Below are 20132 nucleotides of genomic sequence, written 5' to 3' on the forward strand. Positions count from 1 at the left end.
AAACCTCTGATTCCTTGATTAATCCCCAAAATAACTAGTGCAAATATATATCCAGTAATGATGTCATTAGCACACACTCTAAGAGGTTCTAGTGGTGAAAGAATTCTTGGTTGCGAATTAAAATCAGTAGAACACAACGTATCATAGCTCACTGGCAACAAGTTTAGTGCCTTCAGAATCAAAGACAACAGATGATAAAATTCTAAGAAAGGGACTTTTACCTTGCACTTGCTTAATGGTGCTTTGGCCCTCCAAAATACAAGATTCAAACAGAGCCCAGAGGCCTGCGCTCTAAATAAGCAAGAGATTCGAATTGTTTAAGTCTTTGTATTTTACTGCAGACGTGTTTCGCCTCATGTTGTCCTCAACGCCAGATGATAGAATTCTAACAATTTCAGAAATTTTGGAACAAAAAACCTCAGAATATGACCTACAAAGAATGTCTAAAAGCCAGCAGTAGGCATTTGATTAAGAACAGCTAACAACAAAACTAATGGATGATCCAAGACAGAATGGTGTCATATCACACACAAAAAATTGAAATCTGTTTTTCAGGCGATGTCACCAGCACTGACAACTGATGTCATCGCCTGGCAACGCTCAGCGACTCCAAGGACTGTTCAGTTAGCATTTTGCCATTGCTGCATTAAAATAAACGCAGTACCAGACCACAAAAAGCCTTAGTAGATCATATGTGGCTTGAAGTTTACACAGAGAAAGGCAGTCAGTCTAAAGTCTTTAAGATAAACAGATAAACGCTTAATTTATAATAACAAAATCTAAATTGCATCAAATGTATATGAGTAGAGTTTAAAAGTGAGCTTGAGATTGACATTTATCTGTGTTCTCACTGCAGCACCGTTTATGTAGTATAGCTGCACTTTGTACTGTGTCTGCTATGCGGCGTACATATCTGGTGGGGTGGTAGAAGCAAAAACCAGGAACATAAATAATATTCACACAGTTTGGATAGTGATATAGTCCCATTTTAAATATTTACCTGTTTTTTTAAATACAGACTAACACGTGCTTCCATTACCAGTTAGCTACATTCGCAAATTTACATCAAGTGTTTTCACTCATCAACTGCTATTAAGGGAAAATTGTGCAAATTAGATTTTTGGCCAGTCTGTCACTTTTGGACAAAACCTCTTGATTCAACCTATCAGCTCATTCTCAAAGCACGAGTTGAGCTCAGAGTGTTAGAAGTGGACACCCACTAATATCTGCAGGCCTGTAGCCTTCCAGGACCTGAATGAGACACTCTGCTTCAGGCAGATGGTACATCAACAGAATCATCCTGCAGTTCAAACACAGAATAGCCTGCAGGGCCGCATTCGGCGCCATGCCACGTTTTGCCTGTGTCAGATGGAGCTAGAGCTAAATTTTACAGGCTAGCTTCACTCATCTAACGTGGGAGGCTATGAAATTACACCCACTCTATTCATACTGTTTCTATCCGCAGTGTTCCGGAACATTTTCACCAAATTCAGCTGGAAGTGGCGCCCAAATTAGAGGTGCTTGGAAAGACTCCCAAAGAAATCTGTCCAGTTAAGCATGTTTGAAATGTGAAGGAGCCTCTTGAATCTCGAGAATCCATACCCTTCGAGTGTTTCGGATCGGCCCGCTAGTTTCTTCAGAGATAAAAGCACTTGTAGAAATCAATCCTCAAAATCAATTCTCAGCTTTATGTTTATCAATATGCTGGTGATTACGGATACCAGTGATGAACTGCAGTGGCTATTGGTGTCTCTCTCTCTCTCTCTCTCTCTCTCTCTCTCTCTCTCTCTCTCTCTTTCTGAGAGCTTTGTGGATTTCTTCGCAGCAATAAATTCAAAGGCCTCAAAGGGATTCATGTAGCCATGTTATTATAGCTGCCATTGTATTTGTCATTAAAGGAATAGTTCAGACAAAAATCAAATTTACGCTTCTCCCCTTAGCCCAAATGTAGTCTGTCAGCCAATGCTTGGTGTCTGATATTTGATTGCACTCGAGCTGCATGGCTAAAAAGTAATATAAGATGATAATCAAGAGTGAGCACTGTGTAAACTGCAGGCCTAAGTCATCACTCTCTCGCCTTAAACTGTGTCAAGTAGTTAAGTATCTCTAACAGACTTGCTTCTTGCACTGTATGACATACTGTTATCTATATAGATATATAGACGTATGTATTACATACGTAAAAATGCCAAGCAGCCATGTTGAAGCCTGATTTTGTCCGTACGTTTGGTCATTTTTATAGATTAGTTATTATATTTATAGACTGCACAGTATATAGACTGATTATAACTTTTGGACGATATGAAATGAATTTGTCAGAAGTCTCTGTGTGACATATATTAGGCTCATAGTTGTTACTGGATAATTCATTGAGAGACATTTTACAAGAAACTATTCTACTTTTGCAGAAAAGTTTCCTGCCAGAGATGTGAGAAACGCACCTATAGCTGAGCTAAAGCTTAAAGCAGAGCAAAGTAAGTCTGTTATATTTTTTAGCTTATACTAGTACATTAAAACATTCTGAGACATATTTACAGCTAAGATGTTAAAATAAACATAAATGTTGTGGCTCCCAAGGTGGTTTGATTTTTGTTGAAAAGTGAAAATGGCACTTAACATTTGGGTTGCCAACTTCTGCCTTAGGATATAAACTTGGATAAGGCTTGAAGGGGAATTCCACCATTTTTTCATTTTTCCACCAATTTCAAAATGGGTAATTCAGTGGTTGAAATGTAAGCAGTCATTCAGAGTGGTTTGATGTGAAATGGTTGATTCGCTGACTTGCGTTAATGATGTTCATACAGCTGGAGGAGGTTCATATTGAGCACTTAATGCTCATCTAAAACATTTACAATTTACTGCATTGTTCTGTAACGATTTACAAGTGAAATAAATCATTTTGAAATCGCATGAATCTTTTTGAATCACGCTGTATTTCTCTCCACCATAAATGGATAAATAAAGTCTGTAAATTGGTTTCAAAACTATCAAACAATGTTTCAGACATACAACATCAAATTCTTAGCCATTTCATGTAATAACTTTCCGTGAGGGAGCTTTTAGAGGCATTAAGCGCTTCAGACGTTTGGTTCCTATCACCACCACTGTGAACAATTTTGATTTGGTAAGTTTCTCTAAAATGGAGCATTTCATACACTGTTTACATCGTAACCATTCATTTATGCACACATTTTGAAAAATCAGTGAAGTTCCCCATTAATAATGATAATTGAATAATAAGTCTGCATTATAAGGGGCTAAATAAAGGGCAAAACTGATTGCAATCAATAGCTTTAAGGTGTCAAAACTCTCTCCTCTGCTTGCCGATCTCCGTTTCCGTTTTTTTGCCCAGTACGTATTGACCAGGTCATTCAATAAGCCTGATAAGGGTGTCGCGGTGCCCTCAAGATCTCTAAATATTTTGCCAGCGCTTTTCTTCAGTTACAGTGGCAGCTAACTGATCCTGTCCTTTCCCAAGGGCTTTTGGGTGTTAAGTGTCAGACTGGGATGTATTTAAACCCTTAAGGAGGAAAGGAGGGATGTTCTATCACATGACCTTAGTTTGGGACAAACCCTAGCCGTCATACACACATGCACATGCATGCAGAGCGAGAAGAAAGTTCCAGAGAACGAAGTAGGACAGGTCATTAAAGATTAACATGAGGGTGAAAGGTATGAAATATTGAACGTGAACACCAAAAGAAAGGCTAGTTAAATGAATTACATAAAAATAGGGAAACATTGCAGGCCCAGGTGACTCGATGGATGCGGCGGCTCTTGTCAGAGAAAGCCGGCGGTCCTTGCTGAGCGGGACGGAGCGCCAAAACGGCTTCCGCAGTCAGCCATCAGGAAGTGCAGGCAATTTTGAAGCCTGAGCTGCTGCCTTCCAAACAAAATACAGCATCATGTATAAATCAGAGCCTCCCTAAAGCGCAGGCAATCTGGCTGCACAGACACACATTCATGCACGAGTCATATACAAGTCTCAGATCTTCCCTGTCATTCCCTGGCTGTGTAGAAATGATGTTTACTTCCTTTGCATCTGGGCAGGGCTGTTTCTGCACATCTGGGGCTCTAAATGACATCCATGGCCACTACCATGGGCTATCTAATGCAGGCTTGCCTGGGCTGAAGCCCATTGGCCAAATGTAATTCAGGGCCTCTGATTCGCTGTTTTTTTATTGCAATTTGTTTATTTATCCTCAACCCATCCACACGCATGCACCAATGATTATCTTTTTACATGCTGTCATTCGTAACTGTTGATTGGACAGACTTATTCAAAACATCCGCTCTAATGCTGATTGACTTCTGCGTCCTGTGCATTGGTGATGGACATTCTGGCTAACGTCACTAAGTAGCATTGTCAATTTCTATTGTTCTCAAGATTAGCAAAGTTATTGTAATTCAACTTTAGTCTATCTTACAATGCAGTGATTTTCAACCTGTGGGCTGCGGACCCCCAGTGCGCCATGCTGGTACTCCTACGGGGACATTGGCCATCTTTTTTTTTACCGCAAATATATTAGCAATATAGACATTTAATCAAATGCAATTTAAAACAGACAAATATTGTTGATTATTTGCAAGAATAAAATGTCATATTTATGTAATGCTCATTTATTGTTCTGGCAAAATGCTAGATAGTTACACTCTTTAAAAAGATGGCTCTTGAAGGGTTCTTTGGTAAAGAAAATGGTTCTAAATAGAACCACAAACACTCAAAGCATCATGCTGAACCTTTCTTAGCATGGTGAGATGGTTTTTCAGATTGATGGAGAATTTGGGTTTTATACCGAGCCAGAGCTCCATTTGCGGCTTGCAGCCTGACATCCAGCACTTGGTAGCTGAAAATAAAATCAGCTATTAGATGAGTGAGAAAAAACAATCTGATGAGTTCTTATGGGCTGTTGAAGCTCCTGTGGTTGTTTGTGTGGGATGTGAGTTGCAAAACATTGGGAACCACTGCTCTTTTTAAGCCTCTCCTGCTCTCCTGGTGCTCTGAGTTCCAGCTAAAACTCCCAGCAAGAAAGTTATTTCTAGGCTTATTAGTATACATGTAATACAGTGGGCTTTTGTAAGTGTGTTATTATAACCATTGTTTACAGCATGGCTAGACGCTGCTTCCTACTTGTGTTAGCCACCTGCAGGATCCTACTATCAGTGATTAACTTCATTTACAAGAGCATAATAACTGGCAGTCCACCTTAACTATAGGAATAAAATAATACATTAGTTTTGTATCGTGTTAGTTACCTCCCTGACATCAACACTCACAGTGTTTCTCTGTGATCTACCCGTCATAAGATGAAAGCCTGGGTTCTCAAACAAAAGCTGCAAAATATAATCAGATCTGCTGAGGTCAGCTACTGATGTTGGATGATCATTGTTGATTTTTTGCAAGAATAAAATGCCATATTTATATCATGCTCATTGATAGTTCTGGCAAAATGCTAAAATAAGATGGTTCTTCAATGGTTTTTTGGTAAAGAAAATGGTTCTGTATAGAACCACGAACAATCAAAGAACCATTTGCATGCTTAAATGGTTCTTAGCATGGTGATATTGTTCTTCAGATTGATCGAGAATGTGGGTTTTATCTAGGGTTCTATATAGCACCAAAAATATTTCTGCTGTAGTCACGATGTCAAGCTTGTAACAGTAGATGAACCCTTTTTTGATGCTATTTAGAACCCTTTTCAAAAATCTTCTATATAGAACCATTTACAGCACATTATCAATCTGAAGAACCATTTCACCATGCTAAGAACCATATAAGCATGCATATGGTGCTTTGAGTGTTCATGGTTCTATACAGATCCATTTTCTTTACCAAAGAACCCCTGAAGAACCATCTTTTTTAAGAATGCATGTTTATGAACTGTTTTTAAGAATGTATGTGGATATTTTCAGTACAAGTCAATGTAAAAAAACATTTTTGGTTGTTTCTGAGCAATTCCAGAACACTTTTTGGTGCTATATAGAGCTCTTTAATGATGTTAAGAACCCTTTAATCATGCGAAGGGTTCTTTGAGTGTTCATGGTTCTATATAGAACCATTTTATTTACTAAAGAACCCTTGAAGTACCTTTTTTTTAAGCATGCACTTATACTGCTGCATATGCGTGTGCAGTGTTCAGCATCATTGCTACTGCACAGTTATGCATTTTGATTGACGGGCCTAGACTGAGGGCAGGCCCACCTGCAGTGCCTGACAAGTCTCCTGTGGTTTGAGCATACAACACAGCCCCCAGGTTGCCAGTTATTGTTTAAAAGGATTGATCTTTTAAACTTAATTAATGTAACTCAAGACCAAAACACCCAAGACATAAAACAAGGCAAAAACAAGGCCGGGCAGCCCATTCTCCGCCTGCCCAATTAGCCTGTTTTGTGAACGTGTACTTGACCTTCATGTGAGCAGGGCTTTTTTTAAGTGTTGCTAATTGCTTTTCTTGTATTTTTCACACCCTCGGGAAGTCGAAGTGTCCTAAGGTGAGCACAAGTTTGCAGCGAGTTGGGCTGGCAGCAGATATTGATGGGCGCAGACGTTAGGGTTAATTGAGCTGACAGTTCAGCCCCCCTTTCAAACCTGCCGTTAATTAAAGGCGGCTCGGAGGTGTGTGCTGACAGACTTTTCAGACTGTCGTAATTAGACTGTGTGAGATTAGGAGGAGAGTCTCGAATGGCTGCTGTTAAGACATGGAATTTCTGATTGTTGTAACGTTACAGTTCAGTTAGATTGGGAGAAAGACACTCGTTTGGCGTTTTCCCACACTGAAGCGTCCATAGCCTGACAAACTGTTTCTTTGCTTTGCTTTCTTGCAAGAAAATCTTTTAATGTAGCATGTAACCATTGCTGAAGTTTCAAAAACATTCCACTCACTCTTCATTCAAATGTGGAGACTAAATTTTGAGATCATGATTGTGATGACTCCCATTTTTATTTAAATTCTCAGAAATAAAGGTACGAAACTGTCACTGGGGCAGGACCCCTCTTGTCACTGGGTGTGGTACCCTCAAGGGTTCATCTCAGTACCTTTAGTCAGGGAACATAATTGTACCTTAATCCATTGAAATCGAATTGCTGTAGTAGCTTAGTACTTATGAGCAACTACAGTCCCATAGGGAATGCTAGCAGAAGTTAGCATTGTCGTAGAGGTGGATATTTTGATTGAGTTTGATATTTATGGCCTGAACTGAGGGCCTAACTCCAATAGTCACAGTTCACTGTGTCACAAGAGTCTCTAATATGGAAAAGTCAACTCTAACTTTTCCAGTTTAAACACTGGGGAAACCCTCCTGATGATCTTTAAGGTGTGAAAGTTATGAAAATGGATTCTTGAGGTTGGACTGTCTAAAATGTTTTTTTTTTTCCTTTTTGCTAACATTGCTAACTTTTCTGCTAGGAAGCCAAATATCACGCCTGTATTTACTAACCTCCACATCAGTAGATTTCTTCATCACCGTGGCAGGGGATTCCCAGTGATTGACATATTTGTGTAATGCATGCTGGGTATTGTACTATAAGATAATTGACGGACGAAAACACAAAAAAGATAACAAATTGCGAATTCGGTTCAACCGATAAGAGATGCAACCCAGCACTACAGAGACTTACATAAAATGACAAACGTTTTAAATGCTAGTTTTAGGCCGGAATGGCCCGTTAACATGGTAAACTACTGTAACTGTACTGATGTGCACTGTCTGTACTGTTATCTGAACTGCTGTGTGTTGCTGTATCTGAGCTACTCTTTCCATCATTATTCCAGTGAAAAGTGCTGCTGATAAATAAAGCAATAGATGTTTTTCTTACACAACTGTTGGACAAATGAGGGGAAATCAGAGGAAAAGTGTGGATGACCTGCAGCAGTTTCTCATCTGGTGTAAGCAGCTGTGATGCTGTGTGTGTGTGTGTGTGTGTATGTAATTTGTCATAAGGAATGTTTTCTGCTGCATAAGGCCCCCCAACACCCCCCCTCCCACACACACACACACACACACACACACACACACACACACTGTGCTCTCCTATTCTCTCACTCATGTGGCCACCACGCTGAGGTAAATATTTCATGGTGGGGAGAATATTTTTAGCAGGTTGCAGACAGAGTTAGACACATTAGATGCATTGATTAAGCATGTAGATCAGCACCTAGACACACTCAGTGTTTCAGTAGAAAAACTACTTAATCACCGTCTCTCTATAAGTACAAGACTGAATTTCATGGACATAAAACAAATAAAAATACTACAATCTAAACTACTTATAACACATTACAGGCCTCTGGCTGTTAATCATGATTGGAGTGCACTTAAAAAATAATGGTATACATCTTATACTGGTTATAAATTAATGTTATAATATTAATATTATGATATTATAGTAATTGATATAATAATCTTAAAGTAATATATTTTATAATGTTTATAAGTAATTACTGTTAGACTAATGTCTATTATTATTATTATTATTATTATTATTATTATTTTTGTGGAGTTAGTAAGGATCAATTGATGTATAGTAATCAATACTTTAATGATATTAGAGTTACTTATTTACTTATCAGTAATTAGTCAATACATGAATATTTATTCTTTTTAGAGTTATTATGTGTTGGGTTAACATTACATTAACATACATTTTTTTACATTAATGCTTTCCAAGATTACTAATCAATAATTAACATCATACCAATATATATCATTATTATGAGAATTATTATGTATCTTTTAACAGTACTTAGAGTTGTTATGGGTCAGTAAATTATTATGTATCATTAATTAATATTTCAATAATGTTAGAATACTATATTTTGTCATATTACTTAGCAATAATTAACATACTGTATAACATACTGTAATACATATATGTATTATTTTTGGGGTCATCGTGGGTCAGTAAACTGTTATTGGAGTTGTGGATTATTGTTATTATTGTTATTATCATTGTTGAAATAATAAATGTTAATAGATTAATACTTATTAATTAATTATTCAATAATATTAGGAAGATATATGGTATATTTTTGATACTACCTACCAATATTAACATTATACCAATTTGCATTATTATTACAGTTATTATGGATCTGTACACAGTTATTAATTATGCATCAGAAAATAGTGACTGTCAATTCATATTTTTGTAGTATCAGAATAGTTTATTATCTAATATTACTCAACATTTTACAAATAGTTATTATTATTATTTGAATTATTTTGGATCAGTAAACAGTTTGTGTCTTTCATGGAATATTAGTTAATATTCATTTACATTGTTCATTGATATTTTAAAAACATTAGAATAGTTTTAATGTTATGTATTGCATAGTATGTAACATTATAGTTGAAATCACATTATGCTAATATGCATTTTTAGTAATTATAGGTCAGTAAATATTTACACATCATCAATGGAAACTTCAGTCCATGTCAGATGAGTTTAGCCCAGAGAAGTCTGCAGCGTTTCTGGACATTGTTGAAATATGGCTTCCACTGTGCATAGTACAGTTCTTGCTTGCCTTTGTGGATGCAGCGATGGACGTGTTTCATCAATGCAGTGACCTCCATCACAGAAACATACTGGTTTTTGATGCAGTGCTGTCTGAGGGGTCAAAGGTCATGGGCATTCAGTTGTGGTTTTCGGCCTTGTCTTTTACGCACAGAGATTTATCTGTATTTCTTGAATCTGTTAATGATATTTGCGACTGTAAAGGGTGAAATATCTAAAATCCTTGCAATTCCTGTCTGAGGAATGTTATTTTTAAACTGTCGGGTTTTCTGCTGATGGATTTTTGGCAGTAGCGAGCCTTGATTTATCCAAGCTCATAAAGGTCTTGGCCTTTCCTGGCTGCTCCTTATCTACTCAAGCATTATTACATCACCTGTTTAAGACATCTTTTGAACATTTCACAACATTCCTAGTCTTATATCACTCCTGTCTCTGTGTCTTGCAGGGATCAATTTCGGAATGAGTGTATATTTATGAAAAACAATGGAGCCGATAGAGTAAAACATTCCATATCTTGTCTTTGTTGTGTTTTTGTTCAAATGCAGGTCAAAGTAGATTATTTTAAATCACTGTTTTCTGTTTACATTTATTTTACCCACTGTCCCACACTTCCTGGGCTCGGGTTTGCGTTAGTGTAATTATAGATCAGTGAACAGGTGAACAGGTGATCTGGGTGGAGGTTTAAGTGAAAGCTTTCCATTCATTATGTTGTCTGCAGTCAGTGCATTCAGGATGAAAGGAGCAGCTTCTGCTCTCAGTCCAGATGAACGCTTCGCTTCCTGCCTTGGTGGTTTTAGCGCAGTTGTAGTGTACTGCCCACAGGAAAGAGATAAACAGTGGTCAGAAGAAGCTGTAAGTGTTTGACCATATCCCAGCACCGGTGGCTGATTCAGATGTCTGTCTGAATGATTCTGAGCGCTGCTCTGTGGTGGAGCCGGTTGTCGGGAGACTCTCAGGGATTTGAAGCGCCCTGCAGAAGATGAGTCATATGAAATAAACAGACCATATCGATGGATGGAGAAAATAGGGCAATAACTCATCTGGCGTCAGCTTGTCATCACCAAATGTGACTCGATCTTTTTTTGCCTCTTCTTATCACGAGATAAGGGGAATATGAAAATTCATATCAGGACTGAGCGTTAGATACTGGAGGCATTGGTTTTCTGACTGACTGTAAAATGGAAAGACACTTTGCTCTGTCAGATTGAGTTTTGTAGAAGCTGAGTCTTCACTAGAACAAGCATACACACTCTTGTAGATGGTTCTATACAGAACCTGTTTGAAAAGGGGTCTGTATAGCACCAAAAAGGTTATGTTATTGTTATGATGTCAAGCTTGTAACAATAGAAGAACCCTTTTTGGTGCTACATAGAACCGTATTAAACACACTCTTCATCAGTCTAAAGAACCATTTCATGATGCAAAGAACCCTTTATTCATGACAACGGTTCTTTGAGTGTTCATGGGTTTTTTCTAGAACAGTTTTCTTTACTGAAGAACCCTTGAAGAACCATCATTTTAAGTGTGTATAGAGAAACATGAACACTCAAAGAGCCCTTTGCATGATAAAGGTGTTCTTCAGATTGATGACGAATGTGCTATAGATGGCATCTTCTATGGCATGACCTTCAAGAACCCTTTGGGGACCCTTTGGCAGAGTATATATGAGTCTGTGATGAGCTCCGCCTCCTGTAATATGGTTCTAGCTTTGACAAACAGCGTTGATAAACTGTAGTCAGTGAAGAAATTATACATTTCTCCGTATCTTGTGGATGGCTGGCTCTGTTTAGGATTAGTAGTAACATGTTTAAGTGATGAAATTTTTGCACTCTAAGAGGTGATGCTCCAGCCATAGAGGTGTGATGTAACCATGGTGCTATTTTGGCCGTCGGGGACACAGCGTTTCTATGGCCGGCTGCTGGAGAGAGAGAGAGAGAGAGGGAGAGAGAGAAGGAGGAATGAACAGAGAGAGGGTGGGCTTGGAAATGGAGAGTCTTAGGTCTTGAGTCTTGGACTTTAAAAATTTACTGGTTTCCCTTTTCCTCTTTACTGCCGTCTATAAATAGCCTCTTCTCTGGGCTTTGCAGTGGTGAAGTAAGCTAACAGCACGGGACATCTGTAGGAGAGAGTGCCTCCCAGTCTCAGAGCTGGGCTCCAATTAAGGGATTAAGCTACAGCACCACACCAGACAGCGGTGTTCAGTGTCCCCCAAACCTGAGATCTAATCTCTGCGCTTGCTCCTGCTGTCCACTTTCTGCTGCTGCTCAGTTTGAGACACGCTGAAACAGGCTGAGACAGTCCTTGTGTGGTCGTCTTGGACAAACAGTACAGTGCAAAAGTCAGGAAAAGTCATGCTTTGTGTAATTTCAGGTTAAAACAGCCACTAAGTACAGTTTATTTATTTTAGTAAGAGACATTTCTGACAAGATTAGAGAGAAGATAATACACTTGCCCAATTGAGGAAAAAATAAGTGAAAAAACAGGAGTTACCAAAACTGGAGTTCAAAAAATATTAAAAGATGCAAGGAAAATGGGAAACCTGACAACTGTGCAACCATAGGCCACCAAGATTGTCACCATCAGAAGACTGAACTTCGGAGGTGTGGTAAAATATCTCTGCAAAAATCTGCACTGTCTTTGAAGCCTGAAACAAATAGAAGCTGTAATAAAGGCAAAAAAGTCTTCAAGCTAAATACATTTAGTTGTTGAGGCTTCTGTGCCATTTTATACTAAATATAAGTTTACTTGTAATCAGTTGGCATCTTGACTGTAAATTAAATAAATGCAGGGTGATCTTTGACTTTTGCACAGTACTGTACTTTACTGTCATTTCTTTATGTCAGAGCAGAATTGTGTTGGGTAGAAGACCCATGGAGTTCAACATGGGCTTACTTGTTCTTCTATTGCTTTATGATTTATTGCAGGAGTCGGCAACATGCGGCTTTTACTGCCCTGTTGTGGCAGCAGAATTAGATTTTTAGGTAAGAAAAAATTATCCTATTTTGCGGTAAAATAAACTTCTGCTAATCGTTCTAACACAGTTAGTTAGTAGTCTCGCCTAGTTAGTAGCTAACAAAAAGGCAAAGAGGGAGACGAATGGACTTCATTATTTATAATCACTCCAGCTGGTTTCCTGTTACAATAAATCATTCAACGAGAAACTGTCAAACACTAAAAAGTCGCGAAGCTTAAGTCAGCTCATCATTCACCAGCTTCTCGTTCGAATTATCCCATTCCACCTTAAAAGGTGCAGCAGTTGCATTCTGGCGTCTCAGGCACCATTTAAGGAGGAACGGGAAAATTCAAAGTTCAGCTGTGATTGAGAAGCGACTTCAGCCTTGTGAAAAAAATCCAACACTGAGGGACATTTTACAAGAAACTGTTCTACTTTTGAGGAATAGTTTCCTGCCGGAGATGCGAGAAAAGCGGCTTTAGCTGAGCTAAAGCTTTAAGCAGAGCAAAGTCTGTGTTTTTGTTTATTTTATATATTTTAGCCTGTACTAGTACATCAGCACATACTGAGACAGATTCACAGCCGAGATGGTAAAATGAATATGAAATGTTGTGGTTCCCAAGGTGATTTGATTTTTATTGAAAAGACAAAATGGCTCTTCTTAATATTTGGGTTGCCAACCCTTGATTAAGTGAAAAGCACACATATATGCCTTATTATTAGTATTATTGTTAATCTAACTTTCATATAAAAGCAATGGTTCTGCCAAAAATCAAGCCTGATCTGTTATGTCTTGTGGTTGATGAAGGCACTGGAGGCTAATGTAGCTAACAAGTAATGTAAGCTTTATAGGCACTATTGTGCAAACTGTACATGTAAATCATGTTGCCACAAACTGTGTCGAGCTATTAAGTGATATTGTTTATGTGGTTTCTAACACTTCTAATACTGTTATGAAAATAGACAAAACTACAGACTACATTCAAGCTTCAAGATGGCTGCTAACAGAGCTTTGATTGGGTGTAAATCTTTAGCCTGAGGACCCGACTCAACCCACAGCACCAAGTTTTGAGTCTGAAATGGGCCTGAGCTCAACACATTTCTGTCCGAAACTGACCTAAACTAAAAATGCAGAATAAAACTCATAGCAACAACAATAGCCATAATTAGATTATACCAAAGCAGCCCAGCTCGACACAAATGACACCTGAAGTGAGCAGCTTTTAGCTCTAGCTACTAATACTGTTCTTAGCTACGCATCATACTTTATTCCATTTTATAGATAGCAGAAAGTCGTACATGGTGTCAGAAACCACATAAGAAAGTCAGTGTGATTTAGGCACTCACTGTACACAATGATATTCTATTGATTCTATTGCTTGTTAGCTACATTGGTGCTAAACGTAGCTCCATTGCTTACTAAAGAAGCAAAATTTGGACACCAGTATGCCTTTGTTAGTCGATTACATTTGTGATAAGGGGTAATTGTGTTGTATTCTTATTTCACATCAAGCAATAAGAGTTTCCTTTACATTACATGTAAGTTGTTCGAACAACAAGTGCTCTGAGCTGACTGGGAACCATGTTCTGACTGGGAACTACTGTGCTATACCCAAATATCTTTCTTTCTCATCAGTGGTCAGTTTAAAGTGTGGACCAGCCTTGTAAAAGTGTGATATGTGCTTCTAAATGTCAGGAGGATCTGCAGTCCTTTCTACGACAAGAGCCTGTAAATGAGAAGCACTGCTGTATATATGAAGTGAGAGTAACTGGCCTACTTCTGAATATTATCACTTGTGAGGAAAGTGACTGCCACGTTGTAAAAATGGGCATTTCAGATTGAAGTACTGGATTAAAATCACAGATCTTGTCAGTAAAACCACTTAAAATGCAAAACCTCCCCAGATAAAACTAACCCAGCTTGGAAAAAGGGCTAAAGCTAACCAGACCAATCTTGGTGGGGGTTGTAAAAGGGTGCAATGCCCCCTCCCCCAGTTGGAATATTTGCCTCCTTATCTTTACATTCTTATTTTGTCCTGCAAAGGAAACCCATTCTTCAAACTACACTCCCAGCCCAGGAAACAGGTGGATTTCCTACCTGAGTGAACTGTTTCGTAATGGTCATTATGAGCCTATTAGCTATAACTGTGTGCTTCTCAGTTTGGTCAGTTTCCTGTTGACATAAGAGAAACTTTTCGTTCTGATCTACACATATCTGGCTATTTTTTCGTATAAAAGATGTTTGTTATGAAGCTGTAGCTGTTATCTCTCACACCTCAGTCCACTCGGACTTCTGCAACTGCCCGACTGTTTCCTTCCACGCCTCACCTCTCTCCTCCTGTGCTGAACTCTCCTACAGGGGCAGGAAAAAAGGCTGGACAGGCCTGTATCGATTCCCTCTCTGTGAGTGTCTGTGTGTAAGGAAATCTGCTGGATGGGTCGGCCAGTGCGTGTCACTGCGGCAGAGTGGGAGTCTGTCAGAGGAGAGAGAGAGAGAGAGAGAGAGAGAGTATGAGGAGTACCAGTGCCTGGAAGAAAAGAAAGAGTGACAGTGTGTGAAGCAGAGAGAAAAGAGAGATAGAAATATATAAATATTGTAATGTAGGGGGTTCTCAGAAGGAACTTAGACGACTCGAGGTTCTGGTCCATAACTCAGCTTTACTGGAAACTCGGCACAATAAACAGAATACAAGAGGGAAATTGGCCGTCCGGCTAGCAATCGGGGCCCTCACAGCCTAGGCTCTTACTGAAGCTTGCTACAATAGCACTCAGCCTAACCCAGCCCTGCCCACCAACAAGACATAACAAATGCTAACATTCCCCATTAACTAAACAGCCCAAAATACATGTGAACTCCATTTCTCTGTTGACACCAAATAGAATAGGTGTGACTGTAGCGTGTTGGGAAATGTTTTCCCTGTTAGTGTTGGGTGGCTGGTCCACAGCATTTATTTGCTAGTCTGGGACCGACTTCAGTTTGTTAATAAATCACATATACATACATACGTGTATACATGTATGTTCACACACACACACACACACACACACATACATACATATATATATATATATATATATATATATCGCTCTCTGTCTATATATATAGCTCTCTGTCTATATATATATATATAGACAGAGAGCGAGAGAGAGAAACAAAGAAGAGCACTAGTGTCTAGCATAGAGAAAGAGAGAGAAACAGATGGAGAGAGAGAGACAGCAGTGGGAAGAACATTGCTAGTGTCTTCGAAAGAGGAAAAGAGTGACAGTGTGGGAAGCAAAAAAGAAAGAGACCGATATAGATTAAGAGAGAGAAACGAAGAGAGAGAGAGCAGTGAGAATAAGAGTATTAGTATCTCGGAGAGGCAAGTGATGTGCAAAGCAAAGAAAGAGAAAGAGACAGGAGAGAGAGAAGCAGTACACAGAAGAGTACTTGTGCCAGGGACAGAAGAAACGAGTGATAGTGAGTGAAAGAAAAGAGAAAAAGAGATAGAAAGAGTGAGTTAGAAAGAGAAAAAAGACAGAGAGGAAAACTGAATTAGTGAGGTGGAGAGTGCTGGTGGAGAAAGGAAAAGAGTGACAGTGTGTGAAAACAGAAAGAGAGAAAGTTAGACAAAAAGAAGTGGAAAGATAAGAAAGAAAGTGTCTGGGAGAGAAGAAGAGAGGGACAGTGTATGAAGCAAAGAGAAAGTGAGAGAGAAATAGGCAGAGAGAGAAGGAGAGACAGAAACAGTAAGAAGAGAACTAGTGCTAAAGAAAAAGAGAGTGACAGTGTGAGGAGCACAGAGAGAGAGAGAGAGAGAAATAGATAGAAAGAAGGGGAGAAAAGAAATAGAGAGAGGGAGAGAGAGGGGGGTTATATTTAACTAGAATGAAGGGTGAAGGCCTTCAGGTTGAAATGCAATCCGGAGAGCCATCTACAGGACTGTAAGACAGGCAGAGAGTGTATGGAGGCTGTTTAAGGTGAAATACACTGAAACACATCTTCAAAAGTAACATCAAACGTTTGTTTATTAACTGCATTTAGAATCAGTGCAGGGCACATAGCCAACATACTTGTTAGTCAAATTCTAAAGCAAACCTCTATTAATGGCTTCTTTACAAACTGAAGTTCTTACTAAAGCCTGAGTAGACAGATAAATCAATGTGATGAGGCAGTTATCTCATTGTTAGCTCTGGTGTTGTTCTGGACTTCTGATCAAGGGGTTGTGGGAGCAACAGTGGGTGGAAGCACGTGGTGAGAGAGAAAAAAATAGAGAATTTTTGGAACTTATTTTAAATGATAAGCGAGTTTTTCAGGAAACGTATTAACAGAATAATTATATGAAGAAAACCATTAACAGTGAGAAACAGTGTGAATGAATGAAAAAACAAATCTCATGTGCCTTACCAATATGTACAACCTTGTTTCCCAAATAGTTGGGACACTGTGCAAGATGTAAATAAACAGAATGCAATGATGCACAAATCATTTAAACTCTATATTTAATTGACAATAGTACAAAGACAACATACCAAATGTTGAAACGGAGAACTTTTAGTGTTTTTTGAAAAATATGTGGCCATTTTGAATTTGATGCCAGCAGCATTTTTCAAAAATTTTGGGACAGGGCCAACAAAAGACTAAAATTGTGCTAAAATTGTGTAATGCAAAAAAAACACACAATCTCACAACTAATTCGTTGGCAACAGATCAGTAACATGGTTGGGTATAAAAAGAGTCTTTCAGAAGTAAAGATGGGGAGGGGTTCACCACTCTAAGAAAGACTGAGCAGGCAAATAGTGCAACAATTTAAGAAGAACATTTCTCCACATAAAATAGCAAAGAACTTGGGGATTTAATCATCCACTGTAGGTAATATCACTAAAAGATTCAGAGAAACCAGAGATATTTCTGTATGCAAGGGACAAGGCAAAAAACAGTATTGGCAGCACTGCATTAAAAACAGACATGATTCTGTAGTGGAAATCACTGTGTGGACTCAGTAACACTTCTTAAACCACTGTCTGTAAACATAGTTCACCGCTGCATACAAGTTAAAACTCAACCATGCAAAGAACAAACCATACATAAACAGGATCCAGAAACGCTGCCGCCTTCTCTGGGCCTGAGCTCATTTAAGATGGACTGAGGCAAAGTGGAAAAGTGTCCTGTGATCCGCCAAATCAAAATTTGAAATTCTGTTTGGAAATCATGGATACCACATCCTCCAGGCTAACAAGGAAAGGGGCCATCCACACACAGTTAAAAAGTCATCATCCGTGATGGTATAGGGGTGCATTAGGGCACATGGCATGGGTGACTTGCACATCCGTGAAGGCACCATTAAGGTTTAATGATATATACAGGTTTTGGAGCAAAATATCCTGCCATCCAGATGACGTCTTTTTCAGGGAAGGTCTTGCTTTTTTTTCAGCAAGACAATGTCAAACCACCTTCTGCAGATATTACAACAGCATGGCTCTGTAGTAAAGGAGTCCAGGTGCTAAACTGGCCTGTCTGCAGTCCAGACCTGTCACTCACATGGTCGGACATTTCAAGAGGGTAGGATAATTCTGCAGAGTACCTCTTTGTCACCAATTCTGAAAGGCTGGTTAAGGATAAAAATACTCATGAAAATTAAAGAGCAGTTGTTCATCCTTAAAAGAGGTTGAGAGGAGTTTTTTCCTCCGTGCTGATGAGCATGCGCTCTTATTTTCTAAAACTCTGGCTTCTTGTTACAACTAAATGACCACTGGGCATGCTGAAAACTGTCGTGCACACACCAATGACTGCAGCCTATGTACAATCATTCACACACATAAGTGTTTCTTAGGTGTTTACTTGCGTGTGTCAGTGTTTCGGTGTATTCCACCCTAAATGGCCTCCCCTATAATGCCCCCCCATAAGAACCCCATAAGATAGACTCTCTCTCTCTCTCTCTCTCCTCTCTCTCTCTCTCTCTCTCTCTCTCCTGATTCTTTTGTGTCAGTTCAGGCCAGATAGGAATGAAAGCCCCTTTCCATTGAATTATATGATAGTGCCATGCAATCGCCCTAAAAATCTCGCCCAGCAGCTGATGGTAAAACCTTTTTTTATTATGCATCAAAGCCACTGGAAGAGGAAGAAAGGAGATGATATTTGAGGTTTTAAAAGAAGTCTTTCAGCACGAAGGTCATAGTGCACAGGAAACTAAGCCTCATTTAAATGCTCCAAAACCCAGACATGACTTTGCATGAGCCAATTGGCAGGATACATGAAAGACTAATAAAGACTGTTTTTGCCAGTTTATGCTCCATATCTGACTAATCGAGTGACTCAGACGATATCTCCTGAAAAAGATCTCATGAGAAGCCTCGTCTGTTAGCATGAGAGCATATTGTTAGCAGCATAAATCAAACTGGTGGTCATTTCAGATGTCCCTGCTGAAAAATATGTCCTGATATCTCCTGAAACAGATCTCCTTAGAAGCCTCGTCTGTTAGCATGAGATGTTGTTAGCATAAATCAAATTGGTGGTCAACTCAGACATCCCAGTTGAAAAAACTCCAGCTAAGACCAGATTTTGTTAGTAGCGGATATCAGAGGTCAAGGTGGTAGACCAGCTGGACATCCAACTGACTAGGCAAAAATATACCCTGTGCTGGTCAACTGGTTAAGCTGGTTAAATTGGTCGACCAACTTGGTCAAGCTGGTCATGCTGGTAGACTGGCTAAACCATCAAACCCAAACACCTACATACATCGGTTAAACAGTTAGCTAGTGACCATAAAAGACGAGCTTATACCAGTCAGCAACACAAGCTTGTTTATCAGCTGGGATATCTGAGTTAACTACCAATTTTATTTCCCTGCAAAAATGGGAATTTCACCAATTTTTCTAAATTTCTGCCTAATTACACTGTTAAAATATAAACAGTCATTCAGAGTGAATTGATGAGAAATGTTCATTATAGAGCAACTCAGAACTGAAGTGATAGTAACCAAACGTCCAAAGCATTTAACACCTCTAAATGCTATTTCACACAAAGTTACTGTAAGACATGGTTATAAATATGTGGCCTGATGCCAGAAACATTGTTTTACAATAGTTTTGTGACAAGGCTTTGGTGTAAAATGTCTTATTTTAAAACACCTTCATGATGGAGAAGTACACGCTGGGCATTGTGAGGCAAAATAGCACCCAAAGAATTAATTTGGATTAACTGTTTTACCATCATCAACTTTACATATAAAAACTAATAATACACATATATGGTTCACTGGTCATTTTGAATAATGTAAATAATATGGCTGTATTTGTGTTGTAGACATTGTGACCCTTGGTTCCTATCACCACCACTATAAAGAAATCATGTTTCTCTACAGTACACCATTAGACATCAAATGACAAATAGCTTAAATTAGTATAACTAGCCTAACTAGCTGAAACAGCAGGAAATACATTATATAAGCTCATTGGCAAGATACATACAAGACAGATAAAGACTGTTTTGGGCTCGATCCATTTAGTTTGTCTGAAACTGGCTGAGATATAAGCCTCTATCAAGCTGTTGCTCCTCTGTTAGCAAGATAGCATATTGTTCACAGCATATGCATGTAAATTGAAGGTTAATCCCAACATGACTTTGCATCAGTCCATTGGCAGGAAGCACAGAACACTTAAGAAAGACTATTTGTAGCTGTTAAT

The sequence above is a fragment of the Colossoma macropomum genome, unplaced genomic scaffold (assembly GCF_904425465.1).
Source record: "Colossoma macropomum unplaced genomic scaffold, Colossoma_macropomum, whole genome shotgun sequence".
NCBI classification, from domain to species: domain Eukaryota; kingdom Metazoa; phylum Chordata; class Actinopteri; order Characiformes; family Serrasalmidae; genus Colossoma; species Colossoma macropomum.